This window comes from Amblyomma maculatum, unplaced genomic scaffold (assembly GCF_055883805.1).
Source record: "Amblyomma maculatum isolate TAMU_Amacu unplaced genomic scaffold, ASM5588380v1 scaffold_30, whole genome shotgun sequence".
Taxonomy (NCBI): Eukaryota; Metazoa; Arthropoda; class Arachnida; order Ixodida; family Ixodidae; genus Amblyomma; species Amblyomma maculatum.
Genome location: NW_028146755.1, coordinates 291,925 through 312,390, shown reverse-complemented (window position 1 = coordinate 312,390; position 20,466 = coordinate 291,925). Strand labels below are relative to the sequence as shown.

The 20,466-nt window shown below is 48.5% G+C and overlaps 1 pseudogene across 1 annotated transcript in view; it reads right to left on the bottom strand.

Moving 5' to 3' along the window:
* Positions 1 to 11,782: 11,782 nt before the first annotated feature.
* The window catches only part of LOC146170868 (BTB/POZ domain-containing protein 6-like), a 56,747-nt pseudogene continuing 48,063 nt past the window's right edge, over positions 11,783 to 20,466 (bottom strand). Inside the window, exon 4 of the transcript XR_014703087.1 lies at positions 11,783 to 12,395. The product of XR_014703087.1 is annotated as a BTB/POZ domain-containing protein 6-like (transcript). The remainder of the gene's footprint in view (positions 12,396 to 20,466) is intronic.

Below are 20,466 nucleotides of genomic sequence, written 5' to 3'. Positions count from 1 at the left end.
AGGATTGACACGGGATCTGCCCATCCGATCCGTCAAAAGCCGTACCGTGTATCGCCGTCACAGCGTAAGATCATCACCGAGCAAGTCCAAGACATGTTGAACAGGGGCGTAATACAGGAATCCTCGAGTCCTTGGGCTACTCCCATGATATTGGTGAAGAAAAAAGACGGAACATGGAGGTTCTGCACTGACTATCGTCGCCTCAACTCCATCACTGAAAAGGATGTGTATCCTCTCCCGCGCATCGACGATGCCATAGATTGCCTTTTCTCCGCGCCTTATTTCTCCAGTTGATTTGCGATCGGGGTATTGGAAGATTCCGATGGACCTTGCTGACAAGGAAAAAACTGAATTTGTTACGCCGGACGGCCTATTTGAATTTAACGTGATGACCTTCGGCCTATGCAATGCGCCGGCCACATTTGAAAGATTTATGGACACAATACTTCGTGGCCTCAAGTGGGAAATCTGCATGTGCTATTTAGACGATGTTGTTATTTTTGGCCGGACTTTTACTGAACATAACACGCGACTCGCTGTTGTTTTATATTGCCTACAGAAGGCTGGCGTTGTCCTGAATTCCGAAAAGTGCCATTTTGGTGAACGTCAAGCGCTGGTACTCGGGCATCTCATTGACCGCGATGGAGCTCGGCCAGATCCACAGAAGACTGCAGCAGTTGCAGCATTCCAACGGCCACAGACTCAAAAGGAGCTCCGCAGTTTTCTGGGGCTGTGTTCCTACTTTCGACGATTCATCCCAAGGTTTGCCGACGTCGCCTACACTCTGACATCCCTTCTACAAAAGAACGTCCCTTTCGACTGGACCTCAGATTGTGACGCGTCTTTCCGCCAACTAAAATTTCTGCTTACGTCACATCCCATACTACGGCACTTCAACCCCTCCGCTCCGACTGAAGTCCAAACCGATGCAAGTGGGATTGGTGTTGGCGCTGTGCTTGTGCAACTTTCGGCAACAAGCGAGCATGTAATTGCGTATGCGAGCCGTTCCCTCAGCAAACCTGAGCGTAACTATACTGTTACGGAGCAGGAGTGCCTCGCTGTAGTTTTCGCTGTTCAGCGGTTTCGGTGCTATTTATATGGACGCCATTTCACGGCTGTGACGCACGATCATGCCCTGTGTTGGCTCGTCAACCTTCGTGATCCATCTGGTCGTCTGGGATGCTGGGCCCTTCGTCTGCAGGAGTACGACTTCACAGTTTCGTACAAAAGTGGCCGCAAACACGCCGATGGAGACTGTCTTTCACGTCTTCCTCTTCCTACGACCGAATGTGACTCTGGTGATTTCGATCATTACATCGCCTCCGTCGTGCCCGAGTTTCCCGACGCCTCGGCTCTGCGCACTGCGCAAGAGACCGACATAAGCCTCGAGCCACTGCTTGCGGAGGCGCAGGATTCCACTGCTTCCAGCCCATTTTGTCTCCGTGACGGCCTTTTGTACAAAAAGGCTTACTCAAGCACCGGCACGAATTTTCTGCTTCTGATTCCAGAGAGCTACCGCTCGTGCATCTTACGTGCGATGCACGACGACCCCACTTCCGGTCACCTGGGCTCTGCACGAACGCTCCATCGTGCCCGCGACCGGTTTTATTGGCCAAAGATGCGCCAGACGATTGAGCGATATGTGGCGAGCTGCACTGAGTGCCAACGACACAAACGTCCTACGTCCACGCCACCGGGCCTGCTACATCCTGTGACTCCACCACGTGGCGCATTTGAGAAAATCGGAATCGACCTTATGGGTCCCTTCCCGAAGTCATCCGACGGAAATCGTTGGATCGTGGTTTGCGCCGACTACCTCACCCGCTACTACGAAACGGCAGCTCTTCCTTCAGCCGCCGCTCACCACGTGTCCCTGTTCTTGCTCCGTTCTGTGATCCTCCGCCATGGACCTCCGCGAGTGATCATCAGTGACCGAGGTCGCCAGTTTATGGCAGATGTTGTGGAAGAGCTTCTTCGTTTGTGTGCGTCGCATTTCCGGCATTCCACACCATATCACCCTCAAACCAACGGCTTGACGGAGCGCACAAACCGCACACTCACAAACATGCTATCTATGTACATCGCATCTGACCAAAAGAATTGGGATACTATACTGCCGCTTACAACGTTTGCATTCAACACTGAAACACATGAGACGAGTGGCTACAGCCCGTTCTTCCTGCTATATGCCCGTCCTCCTCGGTGTTCTCTAGACACCATTCTTCCTTTCTCCGTCCATGACGAACCGCGCATCGCGGAAACTCTTTGTCGAGCCGAAGAAGCTTGCCGTCTCGCCCGTTTGCAAATTCTCGCTTCGCAAGAGCGTTCAAAAGCTCGGTACGACAGCCGGCATAACCATGTGTCTTCCGCCCCTGGAGATTTAGTGTGGCTTTGGCGACCTCTGCGAAAGCGTGGGTTAGCCCCGAAAATGTTGGCGCATTACGCTGGACCTTACGTTGTGCTTGAACGCGTCAGTGAAGTCAACTGCCAAATAGCACGTATGACAGCAAGTGGTCGTCGTTCAGCCAGAACCGAAGTTGCCCACGTCGCCCGCGGATGAAGCCGTGCCACTCGTGGAAACGAATAACTACCTCGCCCAGGGGGGCTTCGTCTGCCCAGGGGGAAAATGTAACAGTACAGAAGAAGGTGAAGTTTAGAATACAAGTGAAGGAGAAAGACGTTGAAAAAAAGAGGACTCTCGTGCCGGACACGCTGCCGTTGACCAGCTGGGCTCCCTGCCCTATCGTCTTGTTGTTCAGCGCTCCGACGTCTTATTCCCGTCGTAACAATATCATCCTCCAGGAAATATTTTGAACCCAAGACGCCAATGAGGACACCGACGCGTGAGACTTTGTGCGGAATCGGTGATAGCGCTGGCTTATGTTCGGTCCCTGATGGCAGTACTACATGTCATAGAAGGATGCGTACTATGCCAACAACCCAGAGCGTTGTCGCCATTTTGCCGTCGGTTCGCGCTTTCCCGTGCATGTATATTTTCCTAAGTAGGCGGCAAAGCGAACGATGAGCACATTCGCCGGCCAGCCTTGTCGCGTCGCTCCCTTTTTCGCTCACATGCAGCTCAAGTCTATAAGGTGTAGCACCAGCAAGCGGGATGCTTAGCTTATTTCTGCCAACCGGGAAAGGTATACTTCTCTGGTAAATGTTGGCGTGATTTGTGGTAACAATCAAGCGCCAGAAGGCCTGTTTTTCAGCAACTGGATGTTGGATGTTGGAGCAACCGGAAGATTTAAGACAAATTGTCTATGATGAAATGCTTCTACAGCAGGCTTCACAATTCAACCGCGTTTTCCCCGCCACACTTGGCAATTGCAGTAGTGAAGGATGAAAATAGGGGCATCAAACACTGCCGGTCGTGCAATTTGACAGAATCAATAGGCACCATTCCCAGTTGATAGTTAAGTAATGTGAAATAAAATGAGCGTGCAAGCATACGGTCAATAAGCAGTTTTAATAAGCAGCATTACTTGTTTCTTACCCGCCGTCTACGGAATGTGCGAGCGCAGTTTGTTCGCAGTGGCTTTGTAGAGCTTATGCCGATATGATTGCGCTGGAATAATTGGGGTTCTCAGTTGTAGCCTGTTAATTTGTATATATGTATTTATATTTTATGCTTATTGTGTTCTAAATGTGTTATATTTTTAATTGTGTATAGATATTACATCTTTAGGTCGTATTGTTCGATTGCTTATGACGAGTATACCTGCGCTAGACTAATTACAGTACTTATTTTGTTGTCGTTATATAGTTATCTGGACTTAAAAATTTTACTTCATGCTACATCATGAAACCCTATGTCATTCGATGGCTTATGAGGAATATATTTGCCTCTCTCTATTGATTGTAGTAATTAATTAACTGCGATCAAATGCGAACGTTGTGCTACAACATCGTCATATATGTTTGGACAACTCGTAATGAGTACGACTGCCCTGCAATAGTTTTCACTACACTAATTGCACTACACATGCTGCCAGGTAAGTTGATGTATTGCGCTGTAAACAGAAAGCGCGGCAACTTGGAGAGGGATGAAAGCCTGGTCAAATGTGTACGAGCGCGCTGTGTTCTTCTTTTTTCCCGTCAAGTTCTTTACACCGCGCACTGCCTTCTTTCAGAATTTTCGAAAAGTAACAGGCCTGGTCTGCGCAGAAAGGGTCCTTGAGTGCGCGATTTAGTCGTGCATTGACTAAATGTGCATAGTAAATTAGAGAGGGAGGGACTTCCAACCACGGAAAGGATTTCTCTTACACACGGACACCCGCACGCTTTCAATATAGCTCGTAGGCGGGGATATTAAAGTGGTTCGTTTCCTATCCTTCCCAAAAAAATCAAGGCAATATTGTTATGCGCAAGATCCACATTCAGAAAGCTGTCCGCACAACTAACGTTGATGACACCGCAGATTCCCCCCCCCCCCCCCCTCAGCGTCGTCTTCCTCTGAAAGTCTGTCGCACTTGATCATCAGCACGATCAGCGATTACCACTAAGTAACACTTAACCCCCCCCCCCCCCAGGGAATAGCACAGTCCCGGTGCGGTCTACGTTAGCGAAATAGAACGTGCATAATAGGGCTTCATACATGACATGTGCACTATTTCAGAGGTTGGCGCTGTGGACGAGGACTTCGGATGCACAGATTCAAATTTGTAAATGATGTCAGTCATGGAACGCAAAACACGGTAAGGGCCTGTGTAACGGTCCAGAAGTTTTTCACACAAGCCCACGCGACGGCACGGGAGCCACAGCAAGACAAGTGATCCAGGAGTATAGTGGCAATCACGATGGCGACTGCCGCATCGAAACTTTTGGGAGTATTGGGAAGCAGAGAGCATGACATGAGCTATCCGGCGGGCATCATGAGTGCGGGCGACGGCATCACAGGCGTAAGTACTGGTGGCGTCTGCCGCGGGTAGGGAGGCATCGAAGGGCGGTAACGGGTGTCGACCAGATAACAAATGCAATGCAGAGTATCCAGCGGTAGAATGGAGAGATGAAGTGTAAGCGAATGTCACAAAGGGGTGACTTTCCCAATCTCGGTGGTCGTTAGTCACATGCATGGCCAGCATGTCTGTGAGGGTACGGTTTAGACGTTGCGTGAGGTCATTAGTCTGGGGATGATAGGCGGTAGTGAATTTGTGACGGACAGAGCACGAACGGAGAATTTCGCCAACCACTCGTGACATGAAGCAGCGGCCACAGTTAACGAGGGGCACCACGATGAAGAATTACGTTTTTCAGAAGGAAGTCAGCAACGTCTCTGGCACCGCTGGTCGGGATGGCTCGGGTAATAGCGTACCGCGTAGCGTAATAGGTGGCGACGGCGATCCATTTGTTCCGCGAGGCGGAAACTGGTAAAGGACCAAGACTGTCAACGGCTACACGGGAAAACGGGTCAGTCGGTATGGGAATCGGCTGCAAATGACGTGAGGGCAAAATTGTAGGTTTCTTCCGACGCTAACACAGTTCACATGCGGCAATGTACTGCTGAACGGAGCGGTAGAGTCCCGGCCAGTAGAAATGTCGGCGCAGGCTGTCATATGTGCGAGAGACACCCAGGTGGCCAGCCGTGGGAGCATCATGAAACTGTTCAAGAACAGTGGAACCCAGGTGTTGGAGAACGACGAGAAAAAGGTCTGTGCCATCTGGTCGCATATTACGTCGGTGGTGTTCTCGTGGAGCACAGATAAGGGCAGAGATAGATTAGAGCGGTCGGAGGTAAGACGGAGGATAAAGAAATGCAGAGAAGGATCTAAGTGCTGTTCGTTGGCAATGTTAGAAAAGGCTGAGAAAGACAAGACACGTGTCATCGTCAGAGTCGTTAGGACTAGGGGAGTCGACGGGATGACAAGACAAGCAGTCTGCATCTTGGTAAGCCGACCGGACTTGTAGAAGACGGAAAAGGTATATTCTTGCAATTGTAGCGCCCAGCGCCCCAAACGACCAGTAGGATCTTTGAGAGATGAAAGCCAACACAAGGCATGATGGTCCGTTATACCAGTAAAAGGGCGTCCAAACAAATAAGGGCGGAATTTTTTAATAGCCCGAACAAGCACCAGGCACTCTCGCTGTGTGATAGAATAATTTTGTTCGGGAGTTGATAGAAGGCGGCTGGCATACGTAATCACCCTAGTACGGCCGTGTGTTTGCTGAGCGAGTACAGTTCCTATGCCATGACCACTTGCGTCGGTGCGGAGTTCAGCATTGGCGGATTGGTTGAAATGGGCCAAGACGGGTGGAGTAGTGAGAGCAGCAGTGAGCTGCGAAAAAGCTGCGATTTGTCCATGCCCCTAAGAGATGCTAACGCCTTTATTATGTCGAACAAGGGCTGCAAAGTTCGAGACGAATCGTCGGAAACAGGAACATAGGCCAATAAAACTTTGAATATCGCTCGATGAACGCGGAGTGGGAAAATCTCTGACGGCACGAATCTTATCATGGTCAGGCTGACAGCCGGGGGCATTAACCAAGTGACCACGGACTTTGATTTCTCAGGGACCGAAGCTGCACTTCTTGGCGTTTAGTTGAAGTCCGGCGCGGCGTAAAAGAGCAAGGATTGAAAAAAGGCGAAGGAGATGGCTGTCAAATGTAGAGGAGAAAACAATTACATCGTCAAAATAACAGAAACAAAAGGTCCACTTCCAGCCACTGAGCAGAGTCCATTATGCGTTCGAAGGTTGCTGGGGCATTGCAAATGCCGAAAAGCATTACCTTAAATTGATAGAGGCCATCAGGGGTGATGAATGTTGTTTTTTCCCGGTCTCTCTCGTCGAAAGAGATCTGCCAGTAGCCGAAACGAAGGTCGATGGGCGAAAAGTAGCTGGCTCTGTGCAAACTATCAAGCGCGTCGTCGATACGCAGAAGAGGATAGACATATTTTTTAGTTATCTTATTCAAATGGCTGTAGTCAACGCAGAATCTCCAACTGTTATCCTTCTTCTTAACTAACACGACAGCGTATGCCCAGGGGCTACTGAAAGGCTCGATTACGTCGTTCGCTAGCATCTTGTCGACCTCCGTTTGAATGACGCGTCGCTCGGCAAACGAAACGAAACGTGTATAGGACTGGTGTCACCGATGTCCATGCGGTGGCTGACAACTGTTCTTTGACCCAATAGGTGGGCACTGAAGCCAAAAAGATCACTGTAGGTGAGCAATAGCTTGTGTAACTCAGCAGCGAATCCATGTTGAAGATCAGCTGCAGTCATGCTGTTAAGAGGATCAGGACGCGATGTGGAGGACAAAGGAGTGGTTGCAGAGACGCCAGTTGAAGGATCCGTAGTCAAAGCTGAAAAGACACAATCAATGATCGGGGACAGAGCAGCTAGTCAAAATTCTCTCGGGCAGAACGTGAGAGTGGTGTGGTTCTGGGAGATGTGCACAACTATATGAGGAAGGGTGACGTGCTGCTGCAGCATGACATCAGTAATAGGACACACGAGATAGTCGCCGTCTGGGACGTGTGCGAATGGCGACATAGGGATGTAGATGGCAGTTTCAGAAGTAAGTCAGTAGAACTGTGCCGATCGAAGGCGGGGTCCGGAGGGGATTTTAGTGCAGAGCGGAATGTCCAAGCGAAGTAGGTCGGTAGAGCAGTCAATAAGGGCAGAGTCGTCTGTTAAAAAGTCAATGTCAAGAAAGACGTCGCGGAGGCATTGGTGCAGGACAGTGAACAACAGTGGGGCATGATGGCCAGCAATGGTATCTCGCGCCGTACACATGCCAACCACGGCAGCAGGGCCATCATTGGCTACGCGAACTGTGGACGAGACGGTTGGCGTAAGGACTTTCTTGAGGCGACGGCGAAATAAGGACCTTAGAAGCGTCCCTTCCGGGAGCTGCCTTGGCTAGTTTTCCGTTAAGTGGCCAGAATAAGACGGTGACGAACTGAGGCGAGGAAGAGGAGAAAGCGAACGTCGTGGTTGCGGGGATGGTGAACGGTTGGCAGCACGAACAGAGGCACCGGGGTCGACAAAGGTCCGGTCGGGGCAAGGTGAGGAATAGCGAGGAGCATAGTCTCCGCGGCGGTCTACTTAGGTGAACTGGTGAGATCTCGTGTGCCAGTGGCTACGGCAGTGAAGTGAAATGTGGCCAACGCGAGAACAAGTAAAACAATGGGGCGATTGTAATGGGTACGCCATTCATTTGGATTGCGGTACCGATATCGGGGCGAGAAACCGACGTTGGTTGAGGCAGCAGCAATCACTGGAGTGGCAGGTCCGGTGTCTATGGTGTCTGTGGCGCTGAGGAAGGCCCCTATTCGCAATCTCTTGGCGAACAACAGCCTGAATGAGTGATATAGTAGCCAGGGTGTTGTCGGGTGTATACGATATTGAGGCCGCGGGAGTCATTGCCTCAAGATCTTGGTGGACAATGCGTGTCAAAGTATTGTCGTTAGCATGCGGTCGAAGAGTCGGAAGATCGATACAGGAGGAGCTAGCAGTCGCGTTCCGCAGCCAGTAGAAACAGTGAGATATGCGCCTCTGCTTCGCCTGCTCAAAACATCGGCACACCTGCAGGACAGAGTCCACGGTGGAATAATCCCTGCACAAGAGGAGGTTGAAGGCATCGTCGGCAATGCGTTTTAGTATACGGCCGACGTTTTCCTCCTTAGGCATGCCTTGGTCGACTTTGCGGCATACAGATAGCACGTCTTGCTTGTAAATGAGATAGATTCCGTAGATGTTCGGGCGCGTGAGGCGAGCGTTTTCTTGGCGGCGATGTGGCTGCCAATAGGTTTTCCGAATAAGTCGTGATGCTTCTGTTTGCAGATATCCCATAATGTTAGGTCATCTTCATTGGTTTCCAACCGTCCCCGCGGGGTCCCAGTCAAGTAAAAGATAATATTTGCGAGCATAAGTGTTGTATCCAACTTGTTGTGATTGCTCGCACGCTCGTATAGGGCTAGCCAGTTCTCTAAATCAACTTTGTCGGTCCTGCAGAAGGTTCCGGGGTTACGAAAGCGGGCCATGACAACAGCAGGTGCGGCAGTCGTAGAGGTAGCGCCGTCTGTAGTCATTGCGGTGGTACCGACGTGGCGGCCGCTGCGGAGATGCAGCTTGTCACAGGGGATCGAATGAATTCACCTCCACCAAGAGATGTTGCGCGGAAGATCCACAATCAGAAAGCTGCCCGCACAACTAACGTGGATGACAGCACCGATTTCACCATCCTCAGCGTCGTCTTCCTCTGGGAGTCGCATTTCATCATCCCCAGCACGATCAGCGACTACTACTAAGTAACAATATGAATACTAAATTTCTTTCTGGAGCCGCTACGGTTCAAGTTCAAGTTAAGGATAACTTTATTCCCGTCGATGTAGAGGCCCCTCCACTCCCTCAGGAAAACCATAGGGGGCCTTCAAGGGAGAGGGAGCCCCACAGGGGGACATCTTTCGCAAAGCGTCCCGTGCCAGACGGATTACTTGAGCTTGCTGCTCCGGAGCCAGGCTCCGGAGGAGGGAATCCCAGATTTTCATAGCGTAGCACTACTAGTCGCAATCACGGACTTCGCCGATATTTGTCCGAAGCCGCTCACTTTCTCTCTCTCTCCGTGAACTTAAAGTGGAGAAAGAGAAGGTGGCGACGCGCACGTCGCGCGGTTCATCATCGAGGATGCGGAGCGGCTACATAGATAATGCAGAAACCGCTATCTCTCTCTCTCTCTCTCGCTGTCCATCCGTCTTTCCGTGAACTTGAAGAGGACGAAGGAGAAGTGGTGACGCCCGCATCACGCGACTTAACACTGAGGGGGCGGAGCAGCCGCATAGATGCACCCAATGAGAGAGTAATACAGTGAGATGGGGACGTGTCAGTTGCAGACGTGGCGGCCGTCACCGTGCAGCGTTGTACAAACGTGTTTCTCCAGGTTGAGCAGTCCTGTGTCGTCCCACCATCGCATCAGCCACTCCTCAGCCTTCAGAGACAGCAGACGTGCACGCGCGGTGCTTCTGCACCTCAGCTCTGAGCCGCTAGCCGCGTCGTGAAGTTGCTTGTCCTTACCTCCGCGCCCTAACTAGCGCTCGCCTTCAAGCACGTTTCCCTCTCTCTTTCTTGCCCCCTATGGCGCAGGTTTGCCGTGCTTCACGTGCTGAAGTACAATGGTTAAGCTGTGCTACGCACCTAATTCGCATTTGATTAACTATGCAAATCGACGTAATTTTTTCTCTCTGCTTCCATCAATATGCCCGGAAGAATCGGGACATTCACAAATGAGATTATCCTGATTGGTTATTATCCTGAATTTGGTGCAGAACATCCGAGGTTCATGGAAAGCAAGGCGTCAAGCCAGCGCTTTGAACTCGCGGAAGCGCCTGCAGCCTCCGGCGAACGCGCCGACACGATGAAGCCTGGTTCGGCTGTAGAGCCACTCGCCGCACAAGGTAGCGGCGGCGCGCGGCGCTCCGGGGTTTTTAAACGGAAGCTGGTTCTAGTAACGGTGAGGAAAGGCGCAGTATCTGTCCTGTCCCACCGAATCCCGCTGACACATCTCGCGGAAAACACAGCAACGCTCAGGCGCTCACGTTTGCGCATTTTTCAGTGCTGATTCTGCAGTGCTCTCGGATACTTTTGAACGCGTCACCCTCTCCCAATGCGCCACCGCTCTTTCCCATCGCACCGCCACTCTCTCCCATTGAGTCACGCTTTGATAGTCTTTGCAAATCGCGGGACCGGAAGTGCGATCACGTGACCATTTTGGACCTCGCCAATACTCCAGTCGGCTATTTCGACGTTTAATTCCCTTAATTGGCTTTAATTATCTACTTACCTCACATATACTACATCTGAAATCCAGGAAGCTTTCTTCGTTGTACATAGCATACAACCATTTGTACTGCCTTAACTCGTTCCAGTGAGACGCAAACGACTTGACAATTTTCTGGTGACAAGCCCCTCCAACATAGCCACACGTTCAATTGATTGGCTGTAATTCTCTACTTACTACATTCCTTCATAAAACATATCAAATGCAATATTTAACCTGCCACCCGTCGTTTCAGCAACACAGCGGCTACCACACCACGACAATAAATAAGGGAATTCCGCCCGTACAAAGGGCGCAGAAACATAGGTGTCGCTTCGCCTTGCCTGCGGCTAATCACCGCGTTGAGTAAATAATTTGTTCGTTGATAAATCTGCATCGTACAGAATACAAGCAAATCAGTGCTATGTAAAGCAGCGTTCTGATGCAGAGATATTTAGATGTCACACTCTTGAGCATAACTTTCTATTTATTTAATAAAACAACCTGAGTTACAAATACCCTCTGAAATATGAAAGTATGTTACAGGGCACTGCGCATAAGCTTTATTCCCTTTTCAGAGAGTCAAGTCCTTCAATAAATGTACGGTGCTGATGTGCAGATACGGCAACCATGTCTGCGGAACGAGAACACACGAAGTTACAACCATCGTCTTGGCGGTGTAGATAAGTCAGTCGTGTCGCTTTCTCTTTTTACGGTGTATTAAAAAACCAATTTTTTTTTCAGTGTGCATTTAACTTTTCTAATTTTGCGCATTATTTATTTACTCAGATTCATAGGAACGTTTGTAAAATTTGGTGCACACTTAGAAGTTACTTGCGTTTCTTCATCTTGCACTCAGTTTAGTATCAAATGATTTCAATCTTGTAGAATATAACCTTAGACGTCAAGCAGCTTCAGGCTTCCATTTAAGGCCGCAAAACAGTAGACAAGGCCTGCTGCACTTAAGCAATATTTAAGGAATGACTCAAAAACGTGCCTCATAAACTCATAAACGAACGCAAACTAACAAACAGAACATGCTTCATCATCACTACATGCGATCCTCAGTGATACTACAGAATCCTTCAGGCAGGGGTTGTGACCCGAATTTCACAATGTTTCGCAGCAGTGCAAGATTCTCGGCGTCTTCCAGCAGACCCCAGGATCCCGGTCCCACCACAAACTCCTCCGGTGTCATGGTAAGAAATCGAAGTTTTGGAAAAAAGGTACGCATCACTGCCTTCAACTCCACGGGACTGTCCAAACCGAGACTCCTGACGCACTGTTCTTGGGCCCAGCCGAAGACCGCTTTCGTGATGCTGTCTTCAGAGACTTTCTTGATATTGTCCACAATGTACCGAACGGTGTCTTCCAATGCACCGTTGAATTCCTTTGAAGTAAGAACGGCTGGCGCATTAGTAGAGGTCAGAAGAATCTGTACGACGCCGTCCATGTCTGCTTCCCGGCTCCGCATATATTAATCTATGAAAGAGCACAATTGGTCGGCCTTGAGATTCTTCTCGATGTATGCGCTGCAGGCGTCTGCCAGCTGCGGAACGAGGTACTTCTTAGCGGCGAACCTCGCATGCAGTGCGTCAGTGATCTTCTTGAGCTGCGGCTTTCCTGAGTAGAGATACCTGCATTGATCGTAAAGAAACGGTGGACATAATTGAAAACGCCACTTCCACTTTATTGCAGGTAGAGTCTGCATCACGCTTGCGTCAGCGCCATAGCGGCGGCCTGCGCTGAAAACATACGGCTTCAAAAAGCTGCTAATTCGTTTATGAAGTGACGTATGCGTGCACGCGGAGTGACTATGAACTACGAGCAAGGTAGTATACTTGAAATTAATCTGGACAAGAGGTGCTGCTTAATTTCAGGAGGAGGAGGAGGAAAAAAACCTTATATAAATAAAAAAAAACGTAAACACTCCCAGGAAGACCTCTTAGTCCAGCAGCCCTCTGGCTGTTCCTTCTAGCTTAGCCAGCTCGACTAGCCGCAATTTATCTGCAGGTTGCGTGGCTAGAAGGGCAGCCTCCCAGGAAGAGGGGGTGGCTGCCTAATTTCAGTTCTTATTGCCCGCTAATCATTTACGACTGCTTAAGCAGAAATGGCGCATACAATAGAGAGGAAAGAATTCGTACTCGTAGTGCATGTAGACTGAAGGAAATTCCTGCTACACATTTGGTCCACTACACACTTTCATTAAACTGCAAGGGCAATAAAAGTGATAAAACATAATAAAGAAAAGCACCTCAGAAGCCTTCAAAGTTGTGAGAGAGCTGCTTAGAACTACAGCTGCTATACTCGTGCAACAATAGTACGCCTGCATAAGCGCGGAGCCTACGGCAACGTCTCCTACTGCGGGCGCGCCTGGCGACGAACTGCGCTGCTCCCTGCCTGCCCTACTCGTCGCTGGTCCAAGTCGGTTTCGCCGGGCGGCACTTAGACCGAACGGGTCAGCGGCTCAACGCTGTAATAAAGGTACGTCTTCCATAACTGCTTTACTATCAGAAGCCTATGTCATTATAAAATAAGCTTGATAAAACGTGTGTATGGCGACTGTCCTCAATGGACCTAATTTGCTTTCCGCCGTCGACTGTTCCTAGCCGCTTGCAGCATTTCTTGGTGCACAGGGTCACACCGGCGCTTCGTAGCGATTGTAGGCGCGTCCTGCGATGTAAGCAATTGTCGATTGCAGTTCAGTGTTGCCAAAACTACACTCGATGGCCACTTTCATTCGCTAAAGACTATGATTTTTTTCTCGACAATCGCCTAATCCGCACACATGAAAGCGGCGCTCAAAACGTCGCACGAAAGCGGCGATTTGATCAATGCGATTCAAACTATACACTCGCGAGCATTCCTTCTTAGTCAAAACCTCTCCAGCTTTTTTTTAGCTTTTCCCAGCCGCTTGCATAGCGTCGGAATTTGTATCGAAGCGGGCGGCCGACATCGGCACTGCTACGGGCAACAAGTTGCCGGAGAGCGATTTGGCGACAGCTGTTTTCAGGCGACAACGGCAAGTTTCCGAATAGTCCGTGTTGGGGTAGAGTGACAGGATCGCCAAAATGACGCAAGCATCATGTTTATGGTCACGGATGCAGTTGACCAATTGTTTCCGCAGTATGACTCCGCGGTGTCACACTGCATACGGAGCAGACGACGTGCCTACTCGTTGACGTCACGATTTTTTGGTTTCAACTTTGTCTTTTTTTTTGGCGTCAAGTAAAACACTGGCAACTACGAAACGAAATCAGAAACTGGTATCTCTAAACCCCAGAGCTTCAGGAAGAGTGACTGCGCCTGCATCGACTTCCGGATGGATACCATCATATTCGAGTATAATATGGTTAATTGTTTCTGTGGATTTACAACATACTGCCCATGTGTCATCTTCATCTTCATTTTCCTTTCTTTTTCTTTTTTTTAACTACTGTAATGAGATTTAGTGATTATAGCACCGTGCACTATGCTAACAGAATGGCTACAAACTATTTACAGCGCAAAATTACAGCACGAACATTTGGTGTCCCTACCCCTTTAAATAATTTTACGAGTGAAATGCGGAAGCAATATCTTCTGGGTTCGTTGCACACGGATGCAAGTTGATGAAGACGACGATATACAATGAACAGTGCGGCAGTGACGGTTAAACTATAGGGGAGAACGTCAAAAGTTGCTCGGTCCATAGCTGGGCCTCCAGAATGCATGACATAACTGAACGAGGAATTGGCAACACCGCGGTAATTAGTGGCCGCTGGGACGCATAGTGAGAAAGATGATAGCTGAAGTCCTAGAGTGGACACAATTGTTAATTCAGGAATGCATTTAAGGGCTACATTTTCATCTTCCATTGTCCAGTCATAATTCCGTCCACCAAAGCAGTCCACGAAAGCTCCCGCGTGCTGCTCCAGTATTCGTAAGCTGGGATGCGCGGCCGACCATCGGACGCCTGTTGCCATCGGCTCCGAAATGGTTCCGGGACCTGTGGTCCCGTCCTTTCGGCGTTGGGACCAGCAGCTACATCACGACCGCCTGCTGCCTGACAGTAATTTCTGACTGAGTGGGCGGGGCCGGACGAGAAGAAGACGCGAGAGTGCTTTCGGACGAATGTGTTGTGAAGCGACTGAGAGAGATTGCTCGAGAGGCTCTCAAAGATGGCAGGCTGCCATCCTGCTCTCCGAGTTCTTTGTTCCTGCTGTAAATAGCTGTATAACGCTCTTTTCCTTTGTATTTCCCAACTACGTCTCATATCATAGGCTTCATTGCTTTTCCCACCCCGACACCTCGCTACCCGTGATTCACAATACAGCCCACCTGTTACTGTCCAATTTCCTCAGGGTTTTCTCATACAATATTTTACTCTGAGCTTCCCATACTTCTAAAGACGCCCAGCCCATATCTCCCTGCACCGCCTAATTTGGGGTTTTGCCATGGGCACCCAGTGCTAATCGTCCGACGGCTCTCTGATTTATTTCTAATGCCGACTCCATCTCTGCTTTTAGGCACAAAACAGCATTTCCCAACGTAAGCCCGGGCACCATAATTCCTTTACAAATACCCCTCAATACCTCATACCTATTGTATCCCCCCAATGCTCAATGCTTCATTATTCCGGCATTTCTTCGCCCTTTGTCTACGTGATGATTGCGCATGCTTTTCAATGTATGCCAATCCTTCATTTCCCACACCCCGATATATTTATATTCTGCCAATATGGGTATTTCACGGCCTTGCATATTTAGACTCTGATTAGTTGAACAGTTGATAATCATCAGACCCGCTAAAACTGAGCTTAGAGCGTCCCCTTTCTCTTCACAACACTTAATTACAGTTTGCAAGTCTTCCTGGTTATCTGCTAACAGCACAATATTGTCTGCATCTAATCTGTGACAGGTTAAAACCTAGGTTACTTTCTTGTATCCTCCGTTGAATATTTATAATATAAAGCCTGAACAGCACTGGTGATAGAGGACAAACTTGTCTTAATCCTTTGCATACCTTGACAACGTCCGTACTCCTTATCCCTACCCATGTAATTTCTACTTTGTTATCCCGGTATATTTCTTGTAGGAAATCTGTTATCTCATGACCAATACCTTTTTTTTTTTTAATATGGTCCAAGGGAGTTCCCTGTTTACGTTGTCGTACGCCCCTTTTAGACCATATAAAAAGCACTATTTTCCAATCTAGATATATTGGTGCCTTGGGTAAGCACGAACAGGCTAAAATCTAAGCGCCTACCATTTCTAAAGCCGTTCTGAAGTTTTCCGAGTATCTTCTTTTTTTTTCTACCCATGATTGCATCTTTAATTTCACCGCCTACATACCCAACCTGTATGTAACAGATGTTATGGTAATCGGCCTGTAGGATTTTATGTGCGTCCTATCTCCTTTCCCTTTATAATTGAAATTCATTTTACTCTGCCGCCAGTTGTCCGAAATTTGCTTATTTGTTATGACTGTTTCCAAAGCTTTTAACAACGTTTCCTTACTTCCTGAACCGAATTCATTAATCAGCTTCATCGGAATTTCATCTATTCCTGTTGATGTGCCGTTAGGGATATTTTTTGTCTGCCTTTTTCCAGTTTAGATTGGTAAGTTCTAAACTGCTTTGTATACGGCTGACTTGTGTTATTACTCCGAGATTTGCGGAGATTATCCTATCGTCGCTCCCAAATAACTCGGCTATAACTGATGTAATGTAGTTCACAGCGTTGTCTCCCTTTAAACAAAGTCCCTCGTTATCTTGAATCCAGTCCTGCTTTCTTTGATTCTTTCAACCTAGACAGCTTATATGGTTCTAGAATTTTCTTGATCCGCCTTTTGTGGCATCGTGTATTTCACTCATCCAGCGATTAGTAGACTGCTTGATTTTATTTTGAACGAGGGCCAGTACATCAAGTTTCTTTTGTCAATACGATTCCAATTGTTGGTCTATTTTCTCATGAAATACTTGGCCTTTCTTTGCCTCTCGGTGTTTCCTTAAAGCTGCCCGTCGTTGTTCAATAGCTTCCCTGATTTCCTTATTCCACCAACTCAATTGCTTCCTCTTTCCATTCCAACTGTTTGCTACTTTAACCTCCTTAATTTTCCTCCTTATGAGTAGTTCTACCTGTTCATAATTCCAGTCGTTTACCTTCCGTTTACTTTTTGTCTAAGGTCCTTTCTCTTTTCATCAAGGGGCCCATCTGCTGACTAATACGTTCATTATCACTTCCCAGACTACACTCTCCTTCTTCGTCTGTTTCAATTTTTGCGAGCTTGCTATAAATTCCCTGCGATATTTGACAGTAGTCAACGGTCGTCTGCCTGTTACGGAATTCCCACGAAATTTGTCCCTTACATTTTGTTTCTCTATTTACAATAACTAGGTTGTGTCGCTTACAGAAATCTAGCATTAGCTTCCCGTCACAATCCGTTGTATACATCCAGATCGCCGATATTGCCATTCATGTCCCCCAGTATAATAATATCGTCCCCGTCTCCAAACTTGCTTATATCGTCACTGAGCCATTCAACGATATCCTTGTTTTCCTGTCTGCATTGGTGTCCTGTTCCTAATAAACTACCCCTAGCCATTTCCTTATGCCGGCAATTGTTCCTGATAGCCATATATGTTCTTTGGAATATGCATTTATTTTTTGCCAATTTGTTCCTTGGTGTATCAAAATACCTCCCCCTCCACCCTTCTTCTCCGTTCTTATTTTGTTGCACCCTTCTCAGACGTAGCCCATTGTACGAAACGTGGAAAAACAGGTTTGAATGGACTGGGCTGGTGAGGAAGGGGGGAGGGGGGGGGAGTCATCACTTTCCTGCGCTATGAGAGCAGCCCAGCACCCTTCACCCCTTTGTAAAATCGTGTTATATCTTCTAGCCGCTGCTGGATTAGTGGCGCTATCTGGTGCCCCTAACGCAGATCAACATTTTGGTTGAATCAGGTTAACGGCACCAGATAATGCAACATGTCCAGAAGTAGTCTACACTCCGTTAATTAGGTACTTGTGCTTGACTGCTTGAACTACCATTCTTTTCATTTTGCATATCCCTCTCGTCAACCGCTTCTTATGTTGCCAAGACGCTATGAGCTATGATTATTGTTAATAACCCACTTCAAGCCACAAAAAGCAGTGAATCTTCTAATTATTGCATCTTTGCACGACACGTCGCTGTAACAAGCATGAGCTGCGTGTTACCGCAGCCATGCCGCTACTTGTTCTGTGCGGCAGAACAGGAGCACGCACCACGCGTGATTAAAACTTATCTCCTCACAATCTGTACTTTGTTTATGCCAACAGAACATGCGCTAGCATGCATGGATTTCCGCAGTGGAATAATCTAGGCGTAGCATGGATTAGACCGCCAATTCTTTTTCTGAATAATCATTCACTGTGCGTGCTGACACATTTTTTCCATAACCCTTATACACACCGCTGATGAAGGAAAACAAGATTTCGCGTTAAATAGAGAGTACATAACCTTTGGTACACAAATCACATTGGCTGGCCTTTTCCTCCACTTTCCGGAACATGCTCTCATGCGGTGGCCTACAAATCTCATCGCGTGCGCTATTTTAGGATCTCAGCATTGTATTGACCGATATTATTGTATTTCTATCGTAGTCAGAGGCTTCACACAGTCCGAAAACGAGGCTTCGGAACTAGGCAGCCTTAGTGCTGGCGGACTAAATCATCCTGTTCAGCCAGTTTTTGTGCATCATTCTTTCATTTTCCTATTATTACTATAACTGCTATTCTAGGCAGAGCATGCACACACACACACAAAAAGAATATAGCCATTCCGTAAGTACAGTCTATGTGAGTTTGTGCACAGGCGGCCGAAAAAACCGAAAACGGAGAGAGCATGGAACGCATGCTAAGCAACACCTGAGAAGCATTCACAAAAAAATGCGCCATAATATTGAGTGTTTTGCGCTGTTTACAGATCGTTATGTTAATCTTTGCGCAAGATATGTCAGTGCAGGTTGACAGCACAGCAAGGCGGTCATTATATTACCGCGAATCATTCAAAACAGTATTTGTTGTTTTTTAACAGCCGCCGGCCTACAGGCTTATCACTCTGATTCTGGACCGCGTATCAGTTCCGTAATCTTTGTTTGTTAATGCTCGATGTCGCGAGTCACGCCTTTATCAGTTTTGTTGTAGCGCAAGATGCACCTAGATCTGTCTCGAAGGTTCCGGCCACTCGGGTGTCTTTCCACAATGTTCCAGCCCGTGCTGGTAGCTGTTTGCGACGTTATCTAGATTGTTCTGTGCAGCCTTTAAATTGAGCGTTGACGAGTGTGACGGGCATTCTTTGTCCGACGATCGGCGAGCACGTTTGCTTCTATCGCCGCCGCCGAGTTGCTTAGTTCTTTTGCGGACGCAAGTCAGCCCAAATAAAGAGTTTCTTTCCAGATTCTCAGTCTTCTTCGAAGCTACGCGGAGTGCTTCTCGTTAGCATCGAAGGTACGACAAACACCACTGGCCAAGCACCGCATTATAACGGACGAACACGCCCGACCTCTGCGCCAAAGTCCACATCGTGTATCGCCGCGAGAACGACAGGCCATACGCGATCAAGTTCAGGAAATGCTGCGTGATGACGTAATCCAGCCATCGAAGAGCCCCTGGACGACTCCAGTCGTTTTGGTGAAGAAAAAAGACGGCACACTTCGCTTCTGCGTTGATTACCGCCGCTTGAATAGCATAACGAAGAAGGATGTCTACCCGCTTCCCCGCATCGACGACACTCTCGACCGGCTTTGCCATGCAAGGCACTTCTCATCGATGGACCTGAAAAGCGGATATTGGCAAATTGAGATCGACGAAAGAGATCGCGAGAAGACCGCATTCATCACACCGGACGGCCTTTTTGAGTTCAAGGTGATGCCATTTGGCCTCTGCTCCGCACCAGCCACATTTCAACGAGTAATGGACACAGTCCTGGCAGGCTTGAAGTGGCAAATTTGTTTGGTATATTTGCACGACGTTGTTGTCTTCTCGTCAAACTTTGAGGGCCGCCTAAAACGACTACAGACAGTGCTGGAAGCCATCAAGTCATCGGGACTAACGCTAAAAGCAGAGAAGTGTCACTTCGCCTACGAAGAACTCCGATTCCTAAGTCACATCGTTAACAAGGACGGTATTCGCCCAGATCCGCAGAAAGCAGCTGCAATCGCACAATTCCCACCGCCTGCCGACAAGAAAGCTGAGCGCCGATTCCTTGGGCTGTGAGCTTGTTATCGACGATTTGTCAGAAACTTTTCGCGGATCGCCGAACCGTTGACGCAGCTTACAAAGGCTGACGTACCTTTTAAATGGGAAGCGCCGCAAGGAGAAGCCTTCGACGAACTTAAGCGCCGCCTGCAATGCCCTCCTGTACTTGGCCACTTTGATGAAAACGCTGAGACCGAAATTCACACCGACGCGAGCAGTGTGGGCCTAGGAGCCATTCTCGTCCAGAAGAGTGCCGGACAGGAAAAAGTAATCGCCTACGCTAGCAGGTCCCTCACAAAAGCCGAAGTCAATTACTCGACGCCCGAGAAGGAGTGCCTTGCAATCATCTGGGCCACTTCTAAGTTTCGTCCATACCTATACGGCCGACTATTCAAGGTGGTAAGCGACCATCCCGCGCTCTGCTGGCTGGCTACTTTGAAAGATCCTTCCGGCCGCCTTGCCAGATGGAGCCTACGACTTCAAGAAT